Source organism: Helianthus annuus, chromosome 3 (genome assembly GCF_002127325.2).
Source record: "Helianthus annuus cultivar XRQ/B chromosome 3, HanXRQr2.0-SUNRISE, whole genome shotgun sequence".
In the NCBI taxonomy this organism is placed as follows: domain Eukaryota; kingdom Viridiplantae; phylum Streptophyta; class Magnoliopsida; order Asterales; family Asteraceae; genus Helianthus; species Helianthus annuus.
Window position 1 is genome coordinate 88,785,067 of NC_035435.2, and position 14,787 is coordinate 88,799,853.

Here is a 14,787-nt window from a genome sequence, read left to right on the forward strand (position 1 = left end):
CATAATCAAATGATTAAATTTATTTCAAACTTTGATTACAATGCATGTATGATATGCAAACTCCCCCTCAGCCCGAGCTCAGTATTTGTTCGTGCAGGAAGAAGATGGTGAATGAGCTCAACAGAACAGTACAGAGTACTGTTCTCTTTATAGGCACTTGCAAACCACTGAGCATCTAAGCTGACGTCACCATGAAAGTGACATCTAACCTCCTAACAAACTCTAACCTCTGATCTATACAAACACTGCTATCTAACTACTAATATTACATTTTAATACATAAAGCAAACATAAACTGCTGCTGCATCCTTCCACTGCTGTGAACCCAGCAGTACTTGTCATGATCAGCAGTGCTTGAACCATGGTAGTAGATTGAGCAGCAGAGCTTTAGTTCTTCAATCAGACTTTGACTTGATCAGCAGTTGTAGGTCAGCAGTTTGTATGATCAGCAGATAGGAGGTCAGCAGATGTTGAAACCACTTCCAAGGGGAGAGACTTGCAACCAAACATCTTCTTATTCTGGATCCACTGCTCTGATCTAGTTTTGGCTTTTATTATCTGTTCCTTTGGCAGGGTTCAATCCCAACAATAGCAATTAAAGATGCGAGCCCAGGATATCGTGGAAGCTTCAGAGCAGGATGTTAAGAAAATTATCTTGGATCAGGATAATCCAGATATCTCGGTGCTCGTAGGAACTAATGTCCCTCAGGATATTGTGGATCAGTTAACTAACTTTTTGAAATGCAGGATGTCAACATTCGCATGGAAACATGAGGATATAAGGTATTTCCAAGGATATTATAACTCACAAGCTTGGAATTGACAGGTCTTTCAAGCCTGTCGAACAGAAACGAAGGAAGTTTGCTCCTGAACGAAACGCGATCATTCAGGAAGAGGTTGAAAGATTATTAAAGAACAAGATGATTAGGGAAGTCAAATTTCCCAAATGGCTAGCAAATGTAGTTGTGGTGCAAAATAAAAACAGGAAATGGAGAGTTTGTGTAGATTACACAGACTTGAACAAAGTGTGTCCTAAAGACCCATTCCCTCTGCCTCATATCGACTCAATGGTGGATACTACTGCCGGTCATGAAATCTTAACCTTCATGGATGCATCCTCAAGATTCCAGCAAATACAAATGGAACCTTTGGACCAGGAGGATACCGCTTTCATGAGACCGACAGGTATTTATTGTTATACTGCTATGCCTTTTGGTTTGAAAAATGCAGGTGCAACATACCAGAGATTGGTGAACATGATGTTTAAAGACAAACTGGGGGACACCATGGAGGTATACATTGATGATATGGTGGTAAAATCTAAGAAGGCTGAGGATCATCTCCGGGATATTGAAGGAGCATTTGATATCCTAGACCAGTACAACATGAAACTAAATCCTGACAAATGCCATTTTGGAGTGGGGGTAGGAAAGTTTCTAGGATACATGGTGACTAGAAGGGGGATCGAAGCAAGCCCGGAACAGATTAAAGCTATCCTGGGTATCAAGTCACATTCAAACATGAAAGATGTACAAAGATAATAGGGCGAGTAGTAGCATTAAACAGGTTTATATCAAGATCCTCGGAAAAATGCAAGGAATTCTACGATATCCTGAAGAAGAATACGAAATTCGAATGGGGAGAGAAGCATGAAGCAGCCTTGCAGGAATTGAAGCAGTATCTTTCAACTGCACCACTGTTGATGAAGCCCGAGGATGGTGAACCATTATCCCTATATCTTGCAGTATCAGGGAATGCAGTAAGTGTTGTCCTGGTAAAGGATCACGAAGGTCAGCAGTATCTTGTCTATTATGTTAGCAAAAGTTTATTAGATGCTGAAAATAGATATTCTCGTTTAGAAAAATATATATTGGCCCTAGTTATGGCATCAACAAAGCTTAGACCTTATTTTGAGACACATAGGATGCATGTTAAAACTAATTATCCTGTTAAAAATGTGCTTAGGAAACCTGAGATGTCAGGCAGGATGGCTAAGTGGTCAGTAAAATTAAGTGCCTATGATCTAGTATATGGACCTAGAAATGCCATAAAGTCTCAGGCTAGCCGACTTTGTAAGCCATTAGAATATGTTTTGTAAGATTGAAACCCATATCTTTTAACTTTACTTCCTTATCCAACACTTACAATTTCACAAAAATATCGAGCTTGTTTTATTTACAAAAACACCGAAGGTACTGTGCTATTTTTCATCAGTTAAAACATATTACTTTTTTAAAATAGTTTAGTTCCATGCACATACATGCACGTATATAAAAAAATGTTGATTAAACCCCATTTAAACCTCTACAAAGAACTTGGGTCATGATAGTTAATAACTAAAGTGGGAGGTTTAATCTTCACCCATAGGACTATACAAGTTACTGTTTATAAAGAGCAAACTCTTGTTTCAATTTAGCATCTAAGATCAATTATTAAACAATCAATTAGTGGCTCAATACTAGAATATATAATTTCTTAGCTCTTAATGGGTGGCGACGAAAACAACACCCAGAAGCAATACAAAAGATCAAACAATATAACTATATAACCAACATACATATCACTTTATAAAAAATAAAAGCTCTAGACGCCGGGAACCCAAATACAATAAACCGGAACTTAACTTTTATATACAAATCGGACAAGGTTTCAGTTGGTTACCTTAATCGCCAAACGGATCTGACCGAACACCAACAAGAACTAGAACTTCGGATGATCAAAAGGAAATGCGTCAAACAGTAGCGATGGTCGGGGCCTGAACACGGCGGAGTAGCGTGACGATGGAGTTAGACCAAAGACGGAGTGCGGCTATGAGAGTCCGAAAAGTGGCTGGTCTTGATCGGAGAACTAAAGTGATGGAGCCGTTGGTAAGATGGAAGTTCCGACGAACAAAGTTGGTTACAGCGGGATACGATGGGCGATGCGGCGGCGTGAACGACCACTTATTCACGGCGGCCGATGGTGGTGCTACGGGTTGTGCGGCGGTGCGGTCACGGCGGAGTGTGACGGTGGTTTGTAAAAGCGTTGGGCGGCGTGACAGAACAAACGAAACAACTTCGATCGATGGTGGCGTTTGAATGGTTTATACTGTTGAAGTTGGCGATAAGGAACCCCAAAATTCGTTTGGGTTGTTTGAATGTGATAATATTGAAAATTATAAAAAAATAAAGTAGCCATAGAGATAAAACGATAAAACAGAAATGTGCGGCAACTCAGAAATTTGAAATATGCTTAACATTTGTAACTCCTATTTCTTTTTCCTTCCATGTACGTAACAAAAAGAAAAAAAAAGTGCCATGCAAATCATTTCCAATTTTTTTTTCATTAAACCTAATTTAACATTAACATAAAGCCTTTTACTTATTATTATAATTATTATTTTGAATATTACAATTCTACCCCTCTAAAAAAATTTTCATCCTCGAAATTACTATGTACGGGTACAATGATTTCACACATAACGGACACGGAAGATATCGCACATAATAAGGTACGGAGTTTCTGAGACGGTCAATAGACGCATACTAAATAAATTCAAATTCAAAAATAACAACACAAGTAAAGTGAGATTTAGAATTGCTAAGACTCGCCAAATTCGGGTACATACTAATCTACACAATAGGAGTCCAAAAGCACACATATGTACCTGTAATTCACGATTATGTTCGCGACCATAATTGTCAATTACCTTACATAAATGTCCTAACGGTCCTCTTATCATGCATCTCAATGACCTATTAAAATTGTAAAGAAAGGTAGTGTGGCGATAAACAAATCATAGTTAGCAATAGTTCTAAAAAAAATATAATGTAGTGATATCTAAAGTAGTTGCGACGACTCCGCAAGGATACATATTACTGATGTGAAACACCTCTTGAAGCACGCATGATAACAAGGTCCACGGGTCGTGTACTTGAGTTTGATCGATGACATAGTCACTTCGGGCGTGTAATCAACCATGTTCCGATTCATTTCATGATTTCGATAATGGAACCGCAATGACGATGGAATAACGATAGGATACAACCGAGATACATTTAATAAATCCACAATTGTTTTTTTTTTTTTTTGAACAAGAAAAACAACAAAACTGTTTACTTTAACAATAGACATTTCGACTTAATCGAAAACTAATAATTCATCAAATTATTATCCGATAAAATAACAAATTTTCTACAATTGGAAACTTTATACTTAAGAAAACTAACTTGGATAACCTAGACATCAAAACAAGTACTTGAGAACTCATGGAAATATTGTAAACTGATCTGAAACTAATACGGAAATGATACAAAACAGATGCCAGACAGAGGCTAGACCGATACTAAACCCAGTACATAAATTGGCACAGAGACTGATGCACCGTCAATAATGGTAAATCTGAACACTTGTCATTTTATGAACAATTTTCTCATAAACGTCTTTTCGAAATCCTTCAAATTTAGAATCAAGTTAGTTGTCATTATTATATAAAAATCCCAAAAGTATCATCTTTAAATAAACGTTAACCATTACATTATACAAATTTTTTTCGCTCTCTCAAATAGCTTATTACTTATAATATAATTTAGTTTAATAATCCCTCTTTCTTTAAAATAAGAGAAATGTTGAAATTACTATATTATAAATAAACGTTTAGATGTAAATCAAAATCGAATGCTAACTCAAATTTCGTAGCAACTCACTATTAAGCCAAAACAACAATATTTCTAACTTTTGAAAATATGTTTAAATATTTATTAAATAAAATAATTTAGATAACCTGAGTTTTGAAAAACATGTAAACCGATACTTGAAACAAAATAGTTCTAGAAACAAATATTAAAGCGAACACCAGAACAAATGGAACAAATGCTGAAAGACAACAAACTAACTAGTATGAAAATTGATCAGAAGTTGAAATCCTAACCCAACGTCTACCCATAATCTCACAGGTTTAGTTTTTAAGGTTTAAGTTTTCTACAGGAAAGAGCCTTGGCTCTGATACCATAATTGTAACACCCCAACCTGAACAGGCTGACGTGTCACTCATACAGATATCAAAACTAAAACCAATCCATAATGTTGAAAACAAAAGATCCTAATTACATTTTCTTACTTTACTGAAATGAAACAAAACTTTATCTTCAAGACACTCCTCACTTATTTCCCCAAGTTTCCCAAATTACATGTCAAACAAATAAAACAAACACAAAAAGAAAACTACGACTGAGCCAAAAAGTTGCCCAGTAACGGAGAAATCAACAGTAAAAGTAAGGCAGGTATACGGAAGCATAACGGATCAATACCGACACTAACAAATCCCAAAAAGATGGCACTCAAACAAATACTTTTATAACTTGAATCCCAAAACTTATACTGAACAGGTAACAGATACTGAACATAATCAGATGCATATAATCATATCAAACATATCATAACAGAGACAAGACATACGTGACAATATATAACAGTAAAACAAGTCACGTAATATAGAACCACCCACGAGCCTAAACAGAGGCATGCATGGCTATAGTCCATGCGCCGAGATGGTGCATGTAGGCGTACACACATTATTCCATCTCAACAGGAGTCATGAGTCAGGAGTCAGGAGTCAGAGCTAAGATCGATCTATTCGCCTCTAGAGGCCATGTGCTACACAAGCACAAACTAGAAACGCCGTGAACTTTAGTTACGCACCGTCACGATGAGTGCCATGCCGTTGACGCCCCAACGAAAAGTCTAAACGTATAACTGCTCGGGTGACAGAGTACAAAGCGTATCAGAAATAAAAGTATCTTGACAGAAGTCTAAAGGGAACATGCAATAACGAGCACAAGGTATAAGGTCTGTTGCATGCTACAATATATACTAGTCATATAACAATACGAAACAGAACTACTGACGAAAACGTCCGTACTACAAAGTAACGGACTTGAATAAAAATACTATGATGTCAAGAAAGGAATCCGTACCTTAATTAGCAAGCAAGCAAACACCAAGAATCAAGACGTCCACAAATAATCAACGCAACGACCTATTGTCCCGATATAACCCAACTCAGTTTTATGACATATTACTTGTATTAACTCGTTCCTTAAGGAATTCCCGGCTACTCGAACTTGATCCTTAATAATTAAACATTTTATATAGTATATCCTAACGCTTTAAAGTAAAAAGGAATAATAAACAAAACTTCTAAATTCATAACTTGTGAAAAGATCATAACTTATGTTTACATATAACATATATCAACGAAATGTGTAATATATATATAAATATCCAGTTATAAGTATCTCAGTAATAGTAAAACTCATTTAATATCTCATGTTACCCTTTTACTATTTTCTAATTAATTTAAAATGGTATCACTTATAAGCCATTAGAATATGCTTTGTAAGATTGAAACCCATAACTTTTAACTTTACTTCCTTATCCAACACTTACAATTTTTCACAAAAATATCGAGCTTGATTTATTTACAAAAATACTGAAGGTACTGTTCTATTTTTATCAGTTAAAACATATTACATTTTTAAAATACTTTAGTTCCATGCACGTATATAAAAAAAACGTTGATTAAACCCCATTTAAATATCTACAAAGAACTTGGGTCATGATAGTTAATAGCTAAAGTGGGAGGTTTAATCTTCACCCATAGAACTATACAAGTTACTGTTTATAAAGAGCAAACTCTTGTTTCAATTTAGCATTTAAGATCAATTATTAAACAATCAATTAGTGGCTCAATACTAGAATATATAATTTCTTAGCTCTTAATGGGTGGCGACGAAACCAACACCCAGAAGCAATACAAAAGATCAAACAATATAACTATATATCCAACATACATATCACTTTAAAAAAATTAAAGCTCTAGTCGCCGGGAACCCAAATACAATAAACCGGAACTTAACTTTTACATACAAATCGGACAAGGTTTCAGTTGGTTACCTTAATCGCCAAACGGATCTGACCGAACACCAACAATAACTAGAACTTTGGATGATCAAAAGGAAATGCGTCAAACAATAGCGATGGTCGGGGATTGAACACGGCGGAGTAGCGTGACGATGGAGTTAGACCAAAGACGGAGTGCGGCTACGACAGTCCGAATAGTGGCTGGTCTTGATCGGAGAACTAAAGTGACGGAACCGTTGGTAAGATGGAAAGTTCAGACGAACAAAGTTGGTTACGACGGGATACGATGGGCAATGTGGCAGCATGAACGACCAGTTATTCGCGGCGGCCGATGGTGGTGCTACGGGTTGTGCGGCGGTGCGGTCACGGCGGAGTGTGACGGTGGTTTGTAAAAGCGTTGGGCGGCGTGACGGAACAAACGAAACAACTTCGATCGATGGTGGCGTTTGAATGGTTTAAACTGTTGAAGTCGGCGATAAGGAACTCCAAAATTCGTTTGGGTTGTTTGAATGTGATAATATTGAAAATTATAAAAAAAAATAAAGTAGCCATAGAGATAAAACGATAAAACAGAAATGTGCGGCAACTCAGAAATTTGAAATATGCTTAACATTTGTAACTCCTATTTCTTTTTCCTTCCATGTACGTAACAAAAAGAAAAAAAAAAAGTGCCATGCAAATCATTTCTATTTTTTTTCATTAAACCTAATTTAACATTAACATAAAGCCTTTTACTTATTAATATAACTATTATTTTGATTATTACACTGATGATGAATATCCTGAGGAGGATCATAAGTCCTGGACGGCTCCAATCATGAGATATCTCATGGAAGGACACATCCCAAAGGATGAAAATCCTAAGACCTTTAGAATGAAGGTATCACGATTCATTATTATAAATGATGTTTTGTATAAGAAATCTCTTGCATGACCATATCTGAGGTGCTTGGAGGATCCCGAAACTAAAGAAGTGCTTCAGGATATACACGAAGGGGATTGTGGTAACCACACTGGGGGCAAATCGCTATTCTCAAAGGTGTTAAGAACATGATACTATTGGCCGACGATGAGGAAAGATGCTGCAGAATATGCTCGAATATGTGATGCATGTCAAAGGCACAGTAATATATTACATCAGCCTGCTGAACCACTGTATCCTATTGCTTCCCATTGGCCATTCATGAAGTGGGGAATGGACATAGTAGGAATATTGCCAAAAGCTCCAGGAGGAAAAGTCATTATGCTGGCAATGACTGATTATTTCTCTAAATGGGTTGAAGATGAAGCATTTGTTCAAGTCAGAGACCAAGAAGTAGTATCCTTCATAAAAAGGAATATCCTGACTAGGTTTGGGGTAACAGCTGAGATAATTTGTGACAATGGCTCTCAGTTTATCAGTAAGAGGACAACCGATTTTTGTAAGAGTTGGGGAATTAAGATGTTTACATCTACTCCGGTACATCCTCAAGCAAATGGGCAAGCAGAATCCTCAAACAAGATAATAGTCAACAATTTGAAGAAGAGACTAGGAGCTAAGAAAGGAAGATGGGCAGAAGAATTACCCTTTGTTTTATAGGCCGATAGGACAACAGTGAAAAGTGCAACTGGGCAAACCCCATTTTCCTTGGTATTCGGAGCAGAAGCGGTGATCCCAACAGAAATGGTGATACCTACGGCAAGATCCAATCTCCAGGATCCTGAGAAGAATCCTGAAGCTCTTTGCCAAGAATTGGACACTGTGGATGAGACAAGAAATGCGGCAAAGCTAAGGATGGCCGCATATCAACAGAGGATATCCAGAGCATATATACTAGATGGTTTCAAGTTGGAGATTGGGTGTTAAGAAAGGCTTTTCAGAATACTACTAATCCTGCTGATGGAAAATTAGCTCCAAAATGGGAAGCACCTTATGAGATTGAATCGGAATCTGGGAAAGGAGCATACCGGCTTAAGAATATGGAGGGAGATATACTACCAAGATCTTGGAATGCTATACACCTCAATGCCTATTTCAAGTGAGTTTAGAATCTAATTTCTAACTCAAGATGGTATGAATTCTATCCCTTTTAAATACAATTCTATTTTATTTGAACCCAATACTGACTTAAGCATCGGAGGGGTGTTAGCCAGGCTAACACTCACCTTAGTTTAAGGTTGTTTTGCAGAATATGCTTCGGGATATAACTCCAGGATATACACTCAGGATAATTCGAAAGATTAGAGGATTGGCCCCCTCTCTCACGTTTAAGGGATCCTAATCCCTTCACACGTTTAAAGGTATTCACCTTTCTCTCGAATTGGGTTTAAACACCCCGCCTGGAGCGCAAGTTATCCAGGGATAGTTCAAGATAGCGGGACCAGTCCATGTAAAAGTGGCTGACAATTTCGTTATTGTTGGCTATATCCTGGATCCTAAAGGTATATGAGGATTGATCACCCTCTCTCGCGAAAGGGTATTTTCATACTCTCTGAGGTTTAAAGGTTTTCACCTTTCTAAGTTTTGGAGTTTATACACTCCCGCCTGTAGCGCACGAAAATTTGGGATTTTCCCCAGAATACTTAAGGGTTTATCCCCAGAATATTAAGGATCTATCTCCAGAATTTTTTAGGATTTATCCCCTGTAATACGAAAATTATACACAAGTGTACAAACAGTTGCAATTGACATCCAAAAAATTCCTAAGTATTCAAAGACATTACGCACAGGGGACATTCCCACTAAGGTGTTGTGAAAAGCTCAAAGGATCAAGCTTGGCACAGTTCACTAAATATCCCAGACTGGGGACATCGTCGGTGGAAAGAGTGCCAAAGGATTGGAGTTTAAGCATAAAGGTGTTACTCAATTTCTGGTATGATCTTTCCTTTTTATTCTTTTAAGCCTTATCTCAATTGACAAAGTTTTTGAAACTATGTTCAACAAACCTCTGGTTGAAACACTTATGGGTATCCTGGTCAGGGTATATTTTCAGGATACATTTTCAGGATATATTTTCGGGATATTTGATCAAAATAATTGAAATATTACACTAAGATTGAAGAATTAAAATTGTATTCAAACCAAGCAATATGCAAGAAAAATTGCAAAACCGGATAACAATAAATAAGGTCATAAAAAGTTATATTATTAACATAGCAAAAGATTGTGCTTTTGGTTTCATCTCAAACTGAGACCCATCTACCAAAAGCACAGTTAGTTTTCTACCATATTTACTTAACAATTGAAGGCTTCATCTTGGAACCCAAGATACCCCCACCTTCAATTGTTAAAATTGTTCAAAGTAAACCATACTAACTGATGACCAAGCGCTTCGTCCTGAAACTCGGGATCCCTCCACCTTTGGCCATCATATTGTCTAAGTGCAGGAAATTTAAATTGTTTGAAAGACAGGAAATAGAAATTGTTCAACAACCACAACCAACAAACTTGAAAAAGTGGGCTCCGGCCTAGGCATGAACATCCATCATCGCCCACTTCGCCGTTTTCAAGGAGCAGCACCTTCTTCACCAGCAGTATTTCCTCCAGCATCCGTGCCATCATCACCATCAGGGTTCTTTTCAGCATTAGCCTCCTCCTCCGCTGCCTTGGAAGCCTCCTCACCCACATGCTTAGCAGGATGCTCAACAGGACTCCCCCCGAGATCTTTCAACTTCGCCTCCCAAGCACTTACATTCCAGGAGGGGCATTCAAAGCCCAAAGCTTTGGCTTCATAAGCCATCTTTAGCCAAGCTTGTAGGAGGGAAATTACAACTGACCCCTTGAGACCTTCTCGGTAGGTAGTCATATCCTGCTCGAATTGAAGATGGACGACATCCAGCTTGGCTTGGGCATCTTCATTGGCCTTGTTGATGGCAGCTTTAGCTTCTTGGGTCACAGCTTTGAATTTATCCTCATAGTGTTGTGACTTAGCGGCGGCTATCATCCCCTGGTCAGTGATGGTGGTCTCAGCTTCCCTCAGCTTCACTTCTAGCATCTTGTTTAGACCACAGCTTTCTTCATAGAGGCTCGTCAAGCGTTCAAGACCCTACAAAACAAAGAAACAGGTATTAACATACATTAACATATATATCCAGCATATGGTGTAGGATGTAGGTTAAGGATATGAACCTGGTTAAGGAAGTTGGTCATAAAGCCACTGGATTCAAGAAACCCATGGTTTTCATAGGGGAAGGTCTCGGATGATGCTGGAGAATCGGTTTCCTTTCTTTTGCGGGAGCTTGAGGCATGTGGCTTGGTAGCAGGAGAAGGCTTAGGAACAGCTACCGGTTTGGAACTGGATACTGGCTTAGAGGAGGAAGCAGGTTTGCTGGGTTCCTTCTTCACCTGAACAGGAATAGGGTAGTTGTCCAGTTCATCAAGGTCAAAGACTTCCGGAACTTTGGCTGGTGCTACTAAATAGGGAAAATATCTAAATCACTACTCTTATCTTTTATTTTGTTATTTAAAAATGTGCAAAGATTATGTGATCCTTACCAGACATATCTGATGAAGAATATTGGCTTGAACTTGGAAGATGTAGTGTAAAGGTTATGTCACAATCAGGTAACTGGTAGACCCTGTTGATTCTTTCTTGTGATTCTTCAGTGGGAGGAGCCAACTCTTTGAAGTTTGCAACATAAAAAACATCAGGATGTTAGTACATGATACATTATCAGGATATGTTTGGGGATATCTTAAAGCCCTAAACCCTACCGGAGGTCAACCATTTCACCAGAAGGCTTTTGCACTCGGGAATGGAATCCTGTCTAACAAAGAAAAATTTTCGTTGCCACCCATCCTCATTTTTTGAAGCCTTGAGTATGAGGTGGTTGCTAGAGGTTGAGAAAAGCAAGAAGCGGCTATTGCTGTGGGATCGGAGACCGTAAGCAATCGAAAGGTCTTCGATACAGAGATCGGGGACATGAAGGGTTTTGATCTGGTTAAGCATGATAAGTACTCTCCAGACCATAGGCATTGTTTGAGCAAAACAGAGGTCGGTGATTCGAAAGAACTGCATAATAAATTCCGGAAAGGGATATCGAAGGCCAAGGGAAAATGGGTATGATGAGAAACAGATCCACTCTTCGGAAGACACGTCTGAACAGATGCTCCGGTCAAATGGGCGGATAGTCTCCGTGTCGGAAAAAGCACCAGAGGTTCTTAATGCGGCAATATCGACGTTGTCAAAGGAGCACACCTCCTTCTCGGGGTGTTTAAGCAGGTTTTGATTGACAAATGACGAGGTGGACTCGCCGGAATGAGAGCGTGTTCTGGTGGCCATCGGAAAATTTGAGCAAAGAAATTCTAAGAGATGAGAAAAGGGAAGTACCTGAGAATTCTGAGGAAGGTAATCGCTTATCAACAAGAAAAAAAGAAGATATAGGGGCAAGATAGATGGCCATCGAGTGAAAAGCGCGTTGGAAGTTGCATAATGTCACCTCAATCATCACTTCAATTTAATTGCCTCGGTTCGTGAGATAAGATTTTAAAATATATCCGTTGGAATTGGTATACCAACAGATATATTTTGGGGACAATTGTTGTGGGTGGTTTTCTGCTCATATATCTTGGATAATATTCTGACTATATTTCTTTTTACTGTGATCAGGATACCGGATCAGGATATTGGTAACATCCTGGTGTAGTATCCTGATGATAACTAATTAGTTCACATGTAGATTAACGAAGGAAGCTTATAACGTTCAAGTGGACCTGTTTTCCCAAAGACTCGGACTAATCAGTTGAAATAAGGATGTTGAAGCCGGAAGAAGTGGTCTACAACGTTCACATAGGGAATATTCGGCGTATCCCGGATTTATAGGCTAGTTTGTTGATTTCTTTTTACTATCAATAGGATTGATCAGATCAGATAGAACATACACGATTTCTTGAACACTCTTGCTCTCTACTAGCTGCAATCACTCACAAACACTCACACTTGTATTCAAATCGCATTGTAACACCTAGTCGATCCGTATCATATCCTGCACTGTATCCTGATATTTGAAGCAATAAGAAGAACAAGGCAGCTGCGATTGTCAGCTCCCGAGGTTTTGTGCCAACGATCTAGATTGATCAAGGTCTTTCCTCGTATATCTCGTGTCACCCTTTACTTTTCGCTCATTGTTTGATTATAGATATAACTTGATATCCTGAGCTATATCCTGAAAACTGTCTTTTGAAAATAATTAAATAAGGATATTTTCGATACACCTTCTTAGCACACTACCTCACTTAACTAATTTGATCACTAAGTTGCTTAGGTAATTTTTGACCAAAACACCAATAATTTGAAACCATGAAATATATGGTTTTATCAGCATAAATTCCTGGAGACCATGAATAACTGCTTGAACCATAATTATTTATGCTACCAAAATTTATTGTTCTCCATGACTCATGACGTCGAGAGTAAACACGAGCAGTAGCCACATTACGGTAACATCTGATGTTCAGCACTTTCAGATCATTGGATTGATCAAAATAAATTCCACCTGTATCAGAGTTTCGATCATGAATATAATTTAAGTAGTCGTCAGACAAAACCTTATAGCGCCTGGTAGTTGGATTCCAAAGGATGAGCTTACAGCAAATCCTTTCATTGCAAACTAACAACAATCCATTAAATGATGATAGAATACGTAAGAAGATAGGGTGGACATTGTTAGGAAAACTTAAGGTTTTGCTTGTAACGACATCCAAATTACCAGCTACTATGTTGTCAACGACAATTGACATGTCTTTAAAGGAGAGTAATTCCTTTTGTAGTGAATCTCCACTTCGGAGAGCATGCATCATCTCAAATGCATGACTTGACAGTTCCCTATAAAAATTCTTGGAAAGATATTTCAAACGACCAATATCTTCTGTAGAGAGCCTTGTGAAAATTTCCTCAACAATCACTTGAAACCCAATGTTTTCCATTTTGCAGTGAACAAATGCGTGTTTGAAAGCCAAAGAAATTGTAATGATATTGATAAACAAAAAACTTTGAAGATGATTGAGTAGATGGATAAAGCGGTAATGATGAAAGCCTCTGCCCAATGTATTTTATATAGCCAATGAAGGCGGTTATGACTAAATACATAGTCAGACTAACTTACTGTTAAAGAATATGATACGACGATGGTTAGGCTTTTAATGCAAAACATTTCAAAAGAGTGTTTCCATGGGAAAAGTATTAAATTAAACACGTTATCATAATTACAATTAACCTCTTCATTTACCATAAGATGCATTTACCATAAGATAGAAGTGAGTGAGTGACATGCATTAATTGCAAATTACATATCCCCAGGCATTTTGAATTTGAAATTACCGGGAATTTCAAAACATCTGCTAAGTTATACATTTAAAGAATAGATATGGGCAGAGGTTTTAACATGAGGCAGACTTTTAGAAAGATTTTAAAATAATTTTATATATATTAGGCTTTATGATGCAGTAATGACATAAGAAGAACATTGTTGGACAGCCTCTCTGGCTGCCACATCAACTTTTCTTATGCTTCTTTTAATACAAAAAAAAAGAACAGATGTTGCGAACCTCTGTTATGCAACAACAGATGTTGTCAACAGTAGCAAGTCAAACAGGCGTTAGATTAGCAGAAGATCACTACTAAACAGATGTTCTCTTTGGGCAGACTTTACCTTTGACAGAGATTTTGACTAACAGATGCATGAGTATTTGCAATTGAGAGAAGGAAACTCTTCAAAAAGCTCTGTTAGGCAACAACAGACGTTGGCAACAGTAGCAAGTCAAACAGCCGTTAGATTAGCAGAGGATTTAAAATAATTTTATATATATTAGGCTTTATGATGAAGTAATGACATAAGAAAAGCATTGTTGGACAGCCTCTCTGGCTGCCACATCAGACTTTCTTATGCTTCTTTTAATACAAAAAAAAA